Below are 9,715 nucleotides of genomic sequence, written 5' to 3' on the forward strand. Positions count from 1 at the left end.
TTTCACTAGGAATAAATAATGAGCACCTGATTCTCAGGCTACTGGTAAAGGCAATAAGCACTATCAACTCCAAAGACAAAAATTTTGGAGGAAGGGATTCTCTAAGAAGTCTTGTGGAGAAGGAATTTAAGCCACGCGTATAGAATTGGAAGAATTTAGATCAGTGCCTCTTAAGCCACTTAAATTATTGTTGGGCATCACTGTTTCCAGCCCTTGAAGGGTTCATTCTAGTGTTCCCCATTCCCATATTTGTAACTTCTTTCCCCAACAGTGAAGAGATATATTCTCTATTGTCAAGGTGTAGTCTTTTACATAAATCCAAAAGATTTGTCCTATTAAGTTCTAAAGATGTTTTATATCTATACCTATTTCTTATCCACTTGTCGAATGATGTTTTCAAGTCTCCTATTATTAGTGCCTGCATTCTGCATCTTTTCCTGTATCTTCATTTGATATCTGAATAATTACTATAATTAAACCCAGCAGTAAGTGATATTACATATAGCTTAACCAACTTCATGTGAAGCACTTGTCTCACATATTCTTAGTTAAAAGATTCCTAGCTTTGCAAGTTTACCTTGCAACCCAAAGGGGGAAAATCAAAATAAAAAGTCCTTCTATCCTCTCTAGTCTAATGCCATAAAAATGAATAACAATAATTTACTTCTCTGTCTTTGGAAAAATGAAGTATATAAGCACTATAATAATTGTGCAAATAACTAGCATTTCCCCTGGAAGGCAGAAATTTTCCACATACTTCTCAAAATTATTCATCTAAAATTTATAGCCAAAAAATGATTTAAAACCAAATTAACTTTCTGTTCAATGAGACAATTTTCCTGGTTCTTTTAACTCCTTGTCTACATGTAATTCTTTCTCATAAAGGTAAACATAAATTAATATTCTCTACTTTTCAATTAAAAACATTTCCCCATTTTACCACATGGGCTTTCTGATCATTTTAGATTATATGATAACTTAGTAGGTGAATAAAAAACACACTAGGCAGTTTCATTATTATTAGATATTTTCACTGCTATAAACAATGAGCATTGTATATATGAGCATCTTCAGATATAAAATTTGGATTTTTTTTTTTACCAATTTTCTTAATTGGTAAAAATTAGAAAGCTCCCAGAATAAAGACTAAGATATTAGAGGTTGATTGTATTAGAAATTAAGAAATGCTACAAAGTTAATGAGCTAAAAGTCCAACTCAAGAAGTAGTTAAACTTAGGATAGAATTAAAGAAATAATAAATGAAAATAAGAACATAAATTAATAAAGCAGGAAAAACTAACACAATAGGATCAAATAAAAGCTAGTGTTTTGAATAAAGATTAATGAAGATCAATGTCTTCTGTCAAAATAATTTTGAAAGCACAAGGAAGGTCCAAAGAAACATCATTAGGAATGAAATCAGAGATATAACTATAGATATAGTTTATAGTATATTTTTGTTGTGGAGTTACACTATTTTCCTTTCAAGATAATATGTTGGAGGAGAAATATTTATGATCTTAAAAACACTTTTGAAACTCCAGATGAGAAAAAAATATTCCAGTGATACTTGTAATAAGCCTAAAATAAGTTGAAACATTTCCATAAAGAATTAGTGATACCAAGCTCTTTGACATTCATTTATGATTTTGTAATTTCCTTAGGATATATTGGGATAATGGAAAAGCTTCTGTTAGAGTGAAATTTAGTTTACTTCATAATGGGCTCTAATAATATACTCCTGGCTCAATTAACATCATCCCTTCACCTCACATCATCCCAAAGTTTCTACAAAGGCTGTAGACATTACTTCTGGTGCTAGAGAACTGCATGCACTTCTTCTTGATAATATTTCCCAAATGACTTATCTCTGGATGATCTGCTTTTTTTTTTAAAATATCTTACTACATAAAAAGTAAAGGTTCCAACCTATAAAATCCCCTAAGCTTTTGCATTTTTGGACATAAATTACTCAGAAATGGAATTCTATGTCTCATTTGCAAGTGCAGAGCAATGTCTGTGGTAAACCAGAAGCTAAATCATACTAAAAAAAAAATTGTTTTCACTCCTCCTCTATCTTTTATCTTTTCTTGCATTTTATATACTATGCCATAGAAATGTAAATATCTCAGCAACAGGATTTTGTGCACATGTTCCAAAATATATCACCTTGAACTCGGTATGAGAAGCAATCTTCATTGCTTTTGTCCTTGCGCATGTCAGAACTAGACCTGCTATTCCTTTTCTCATGTGACTAGGTACAGTAACTGCTATGTCTGACTCTTTTTTTTTAAATTTCTTCCAATTGTTTTTTTTTCCCCCCTAGGCATTCCAGTTTGGCAAGATTTTCATTTAGTAATTTGCCATCTGAAATCAGAGGTAAGATTTTCTCATAATGATCCCTTGCAGACACCTGGACCCCTTGAGAAAGAAGAGGAAGAGAACAGCTATATCCTGATCCTTCAGACTGTTCTCACAATGGGATGGGGTGAACCAAGAAAAGGCTGACTGTATGAGTTATGTTATCCTGGCCAGTTTAAGTCTTGAAAAACTCATTTTCAGTTTAAGTCCCTGACCAGCTGGAGAATGTGAAGAAAAAGAGTTATACTACAAGGTTAAGCAGCAGAGGAGCAGATTTTTATTCTGCTTATGAAAGGTATAAGGACATCGGTCAAAACTTTTGGAAGTAACAGCTGGACTAACATTTCATAGAGTTCTCATCAGCTAGAGTCTTGGCTAGAGATTCATATTATTGGAAGGAAAGAAGAAAGGAAGGGAGAAAATAGTTTTCTGAAACTGGAAGATAATGAAAGCGTCTAAGTATCATACCTGGAGAGTGGAGTTATTCCAATCTTCCACTTAAAAATCTGTACATATAAGCAATTTGTACATGGTATAGTTTAAGTGGAAATGTCATTTTCTTAAATGAAAAGACTAGATAGAATAACAGTACATATTTGCCCAGTTCCCAAGACTTGTGGCAGAATGTACTTGCGTGTGTATATGCTGTCACTTCAGTCATGTCTGACTCTTTGCAACGTATGTAGCCCACCAGGCTTCTCTGTCTATAGGATTCTCCAGGCAAGAACACTGGAGTGTGTTGCCATTTCCTTCTCCAGGGGATCTTTCTGACCCAGGGATTGAACCTGCATCTCTTAAGTCTCCTGCGCTGGCAGATGGGTTCTTTACTACTAGTACCACCTGGGAAGCTCTGCAGTGGACACACAGGATGCCTGATGCAGGAGGGAAGGCACGGTGCTCTAATCCCATCTGTCTCCTGACCTACTAGACACATTGCACCATCTTCTGTTGGCCCCACCTAACTACCACTCTACCCCAGCATCATCAGATCTTCCAGGCCCTAGGTCATTGCCAATCAGAGGCAACTCTTAGTGTTCTCCAAGCCCTGTCCAGCCCTAAATCCATTTTCTCCATTATCTGATTTACCCTCCATTTCCTGTAAAGTCTCAAAGAGTGCCTCTTAGTTTTCCCTATTTCAAAGAAATATGAGTTCTCTCCACTTTATTCTGTTTAAAGCTCCCCTATGGATGTGAAATGCTAACTTCCCGTATTTCAACCATAGACTGTAACAGTATATCTTGGAGTAAAAGTGCTTTGTGTGACTAAGGACTAACACTTACTGATGCTTGTTTTCCATGGGAGGGACCGCACGTGACGGTCCAGAGCAGAGCCTGACCCACAGAAAGCATGCAGTGTTCTGCTATCATCATTGGTCCTGTCATCACCACCCAGGCGCTGTATCAAAGGGTCTGTTCCTTATAGCTTCACTCGTCAAGAAGGTGAAAAATAGAGAGGGAAAGAAATCTCCTAGATTGCCAAGTGCCTTGCTTCCTTGTAGCTCTTAGGTCTTTACTAAGACGTGCTTTTCCCCGAGGCCTTCGTCGACCACCCTAATTTTAACTGCAACCTCCTACCTCCATTGCTTCCTATCCCTCTGCTCTGCTTTATGATTCTCTGTGGCATTTGTGTCTGTATCTCTGCAAGCACATCTGACTGCATGCACATAAATTTTGATTGATGGGTCCTCTTCTGTTAAATGGAGTCCCCATGAAGTCAGAATTGTGTTCATTTCTGTATTCTCTATACTTAGAATACTTTTCATGAATGTTTGTTGAGTAAATGGATAAATAAAGGAATTAGGAAACTTGGCTTTTATTAGATATAACCAATGTGGTCCACCTGTTTTCATGTCTCCTGAACAGAAAGATTCATCAAGAATAGCTTTTACTATGGAATAAAGCAAGATCATTTATCAGGAAGAACAAGTATTCTATGCATAAGAAATGGAAAAATAATATTTGAAGTAACACTTAAGTCAAGAAGTGAAGAAAAGGAACCACATCAAACTCTAATACTTGGTTTCTCAACCTTGGGCATATTAATGTTGGGGGCTAGATAAGCCTTTTTGTGTGATTTACGGTGTTTGGCAGCATCCCTGACCTCCACACACTAGTTTCCACTAGCACTCCCAAGTATGACAACCCAAAATGTCTCCCAAATATTGCCAAATATTCTCTGGGGGCCAAAACCCCATTAGTGTAGGATCACTGCCCTAACAAGACTTTGGTTCAATATAATGGATCTTAACTGATGTTAAGTGATACTTCCCATAAGTACCTACAATTCCTTTTATGATCAGTAAAATCATGATACCCTGGTATTCAATTTACACAGACATATTTGAAACAAAACAAGACAAGGGAGTCACGATATTCAGTACCTAACTAACCTGTGGCAAAACAGAAACTGCACTATATTCACTTTATAGAAATCTCTTTTTGGTTTTAAAATAAGTCAAAGAAAAAAAATCTATTTCTTTAAATTTTTGAGAGGAGAAAGATATAAGGAAAAACCAAGAAAACTCACTCCATATAAAAATCATGTCTTATAGACCTGATATGTTGGAGTCGACCCATGTTCATCCAGGTTTGTGCTTGATCTTGATTTGTTTCTATGACTGCTTTATAACTCTAAATAAAAATTGTAAAACAGATACAGGAAGATTGTGTCACAAAATTAGATTCCTGCAGGTTTGTAGAAAGCCCTCTCCTCACATGCAAAACTTTAAATGATGAACACAAATCATCATCAGGATGGAACCAGCCACCACCAGCTCGCAAAATGACCCATTTTCTTTCTATTATTTTCTAAAGTCCCAAACACAGCATAAGTTGCTGATTCCAAAGTGGAGGAAGCTGAAATGTGTCATTTCCCTACAGAGCTAACCTTGTGGATGAAAAGAGGCTGAGCGTGCCTGCAGGGAATGCAGGTGATTTCTATTATAGTGCATCATTTCCCACTGGATTTGACCTGTAAGAAAACTGTGGTTTTCCCACTGTTTTCATATAAATGGAGTTTGTAATCAAAATTTCTTATTATTACACCATAGAATCTCAGAGCAGCTGCCTAACCCAGTTCAGCATTCAACGCAGTCACCTTTAACAGCATCACTGACATGGTCATCCAGTCTGTGCACGGTGTCTCCATGGACTCACGCTCTTTACTCCATACGCCTGTTTAATCACTGGGGGAAGTGCTAATTACTAGAACGTTTTCATTTTAAGCCAAAATTTATTGCTCAGTCCAAATCAATATGCAATGAAGTTTTCCTTCCTTGTGAAACATCCTCAAATGTTTGCAATATGTTATATCTTTCTGTTAAATTTTTATCTAAAGAACAAATATCTTAAATGCAATATCTATGAGGGTTTTTTTAGACAGTTGCTTTGACTTGCAGTAAAGAAACTCAAATAATATTCAATCTTAATAGGATGATCACCAGAAACATGTTAACTCAGATTAAAGTCAAAGTTAATCATTATTATCAATTGAAATATAGATTATACATTTAAAAAATTAGTGATACGCTTTAATGTTCTTTATATTTTAATCATCAGACATATAACTGAACAGATGCATCAAATAAACAAAATCAAGTCCACCCCCTTTAGTTTTATGTAAAGGAAACAAGTGAGAAAACATTCACTTAAAAGTAATTGTTAAAATAGATTGTGAAATGTGTATTTTTAGATTAACAAATATTGAACAAGACTGGGGGTAGAATATAGTAGGCAAAATCCTGGATTGGAATCTTGGTTGTATCCCTGATTGTGTGACCTTGGACAAATTACTTCTCTATAAATTGATACATCTATTTGTTATTGTTCAGTTGCTCAGTCGTGTCTGGCTCTGTGACCCCAAGAATAACAGCACGTCAGGCTTCCCTGTCCTTCACTATCTCCCAGAGTTTGCTCTCTTAGATAAGGTATATATTTCTAAGATGAGGATAATGTAATACCTATCTTACAGGACTGTTGTGAAGATTAGATTAATGCGTGTAAAAGTCTTAGATTAGTGCCTGATACACAGTAAGTGTACTTTATTATTAATAGCTCAATATGCTAATCACTATGTATCTGTCCTCTATATAATGATCACTAATACATTTGTTTTCACAAGCAATGTATTAATGCAATTAGTAACATATGTGTGTATATATATATAGATATAGATATAGATATTTAAAAAGAAAATTATACTGTTAGTTATAGGACATAAAAGGGCAGGTGTTAAAAAGATTTTTCAGGTAAGGAACATTTAGATAATTTGTTTCAAGTCTGTCATGTTTTTCTGTGTTGAGCATTCAATTTTAAATCCTTTTCACCAAAGTGTTTGTCGTTTCTTTTTGAAAAAGTTGCTCAGTTGTGTCCAACTCTTTGTAACCCCATGGCCTATACAATCCATGGAATTCTCCAAGCCAGAATACTGGAGTGGGTAGCCTTTCCTTTCTCCAGGGGATCTTTCCAACCCAGAGATCAAACCCAGGTCTCCTGCATTGCAGGCGGATTCTTTACCAGCTGAGCCATCAGAGAAGCCCACTTTCTTTTAAATAATACTTTAAAAGTAAATCTATTCTCAATTTCATGATATAGTTTGTCATTTGGGATTTTTCCTTGCCTATAACGTAATTGTGTGTTCTTGTGACTTGAATAACGTCGGCTAGTTACCTCACTAAAAAAAAAAAAAATGAAAAAGCTATGGTATTTTATAACATTTACATTTATTTGTAAATATCATGGGGCTTCCCCAGTGGCTCAGTGATAAACAAACTGCCTGCAATGCAGGAGACACAGGAAACGTGGGTTTGATCCCTGGGTCAGGAAGATCCCCTGGAGAAGGGAATGGCAATCCACTTCACTATTCTTGCCTGGGAAATCCCATGGACAGAGGAGCCTGGTGGGCTACATAGAGTCGAAAATGGCTGAAGTCACTGAGCATGAGCAGTAAATATCCTGGGGCTTCCCAGGTGGTGCATCCACTTGCCAGTGCAAAAGACACAAGAGGAGCAGGTTCAGTCCCTGGGTCAGGAAGATCCCCTGGAGTAGGGAATGGCAACTCCAGTATTCTTGCATGGAGAATCCCAAGGACAGAGGATCCTAGCGGGCTGTGGAATATGGGGTCACAAAGAGTTGGACATAAATGAGTGACTGAGCACACATATAAATATCAATATGCACTTGTGTGAATTTTATTTCTTTTCTTAAAAAATATTTATTTAGCTGCACTGGGTCTTGGTTGTGGGACACAGGATCTTTGATCTTTGATCATGGTTGCAACATGCAGGCTCTTTAATGGCTTGTGGGATCTAGTTTCCTGACCAGGGATCCAACCCAGGGCCCCTGCATTGGGAGTGCAAATGGACAACCAAGGAATCCCTATGAACTTTATTTCAATTCTACAAGATGCAAAGACTACAATGTGAAAGAACAGTTTTATAAATACAGGAAGAATCTATCTCCTCATGGAATTTCTGGTCCTGTTTAGGGAATTACATATATTGTATTAGATTATATTATACACATAATCATAATGCATATGAGTATATATATAATCTCCTAGTATAGAAATCTCTCTACATTGTACCTATAATCTCCTATAAAGAAAATAAATTAGTTGTCATGGTGTGAAACAAATGCAATGAAGTGAGCATTAGAACACTCACACTGTTCTTGTCTTTCTCTTTGAGATGTGGTCCTGACAAATTCACAGATTCCCCATCTATAAATTAGTGACAATGAAATGTATAGATCAATTTACAAGGAGGTAGTGTGTTCATCAGAAGGACTGATGTTGAAGCTGAAACTCCCATACTTTGGCCACCTGATGCGAAGAACTGACTCATTGGAAAAGACCCTGATGCTGGGAAAGATTGAAATTGGGAGGAGAAGGGGACGACAAAGGACGAAATGGTTGGATGGCATCACCGACTCAATGGACATGAGTTTGGGTAAACTCCGGGAGTTGGTGATAGACAGGGAGGCCTGGTGTGCTGCAGTCCATGGAGTTGCAAAGAGTCGGACATGATTGAGCGACTGAACTGAACTGAACTAATGTGATAAAACTGAAAGAAAACCAGATCTGGGATTGGACATTTTGCCATGACCACATGTCCATCTGGACTACTCTAGAAACCTCCTGGGGATCCCAGTGCCCATTCTGCCCCCAGCACCCACTGCCCCACCCTCTGCAGCCAGAGATCCTTCAAAGCACAAATTGCTTACATTTCTCTTCTTAAAACTCCTAAACTTTCCATTGTTCCCAGGATGACAAACACACCCCCTGACCAGCCCTGCGTCTCACCTTCCTCACCCTCAGTTCCTCCAACAGGCCATTGTGAGGACTCTTGTCTTTGCCTGAAATGTTAAACCACTGCCTCTGCTCTTTGGAGATCGCACTACTCTGCATGTCATGGTTGAATGTGGTCATAATTTTACATAAGCTATGGTGTGATTCTGTGGTTGACATCTGTCCCCATCTGGGCTATAACTTCCATGAGGACAACAAGCACAGTGCCATTTGTTTTCTTGCTGTTGTTGATGCTACTCTATTCCTATTGCTTCCTGCAATATCAAGTGCACGGCGGAAAACATTTGCTCAGAAAACATTTGTTGAATTATTTCATGAATTTAATGGTTTTGTGCCTTTTAAAGTGGAGATGATGATAATAGCTGTTACACAAGGTGGTTCATCTGCCTAACGAGATTTTTACAAGCCTTTTATAAGGGAAAGATGAGACAATATATTAGGAGAAACATGGGAAGTGATAAAGCACACAAATGTGAACATCTCTGGTAACGGAAATAGCTAAAACCAAACTGAAATAATAACCCATAAAATTTTATACCAAACAGCCAAGAAAATTTTGTTTCAAGATGGAATACTAAGGAATTAAGTGGGTATCTGTCAAAAGTTCTCATAAAATAGGTTATGCCAACTGATGATTTTCAGGACTGCTCAGCCTTGTGAGTGTGTAGATCAGAGGATCATTCAGATATAACCCATTTTCTACCTATGAATCCAAACAACTTCCAAAAGTACCCTCTCTGCCTTGTTGTGCTGCTCCTGATTGCTGTAGGTGATGGACAAAAGACAATAGCATTCAAGACATCCAGACTTCTCTGACACAAAAAGTGACTGGTCATCTTTCCAACTTCTTTCATCTAACCCATCATGGCCAAAATCTGAGGCTGCAAAACCACACTGACCTTGGCTTAGAAGACACTTGGTTATTAGCTTAACAAATCTTCCCTGAATAGCAACATTCAGGAAATCCTCTCAACAAAAGTGTTCAGCATCTGTTTGTGACACTAGAGAAGATTGAATTACCATGTTTATAGCATGTGTGTGTGTGTGT

This window comes from Cervus elaphus, chromosome 22 (genome assembly GCF_910594005.1).
Source record: "Cervus elaphus chromosome 22, mCerEla1.1, whole genome shotgun sequence".
Taxonomy (NCBI): domain Eukaryota; kingdom Metazoa; phylum Chordata; class Mammalia; order Artiodactyla; family Cervidae; genus Cervus; species Cervus elaphus.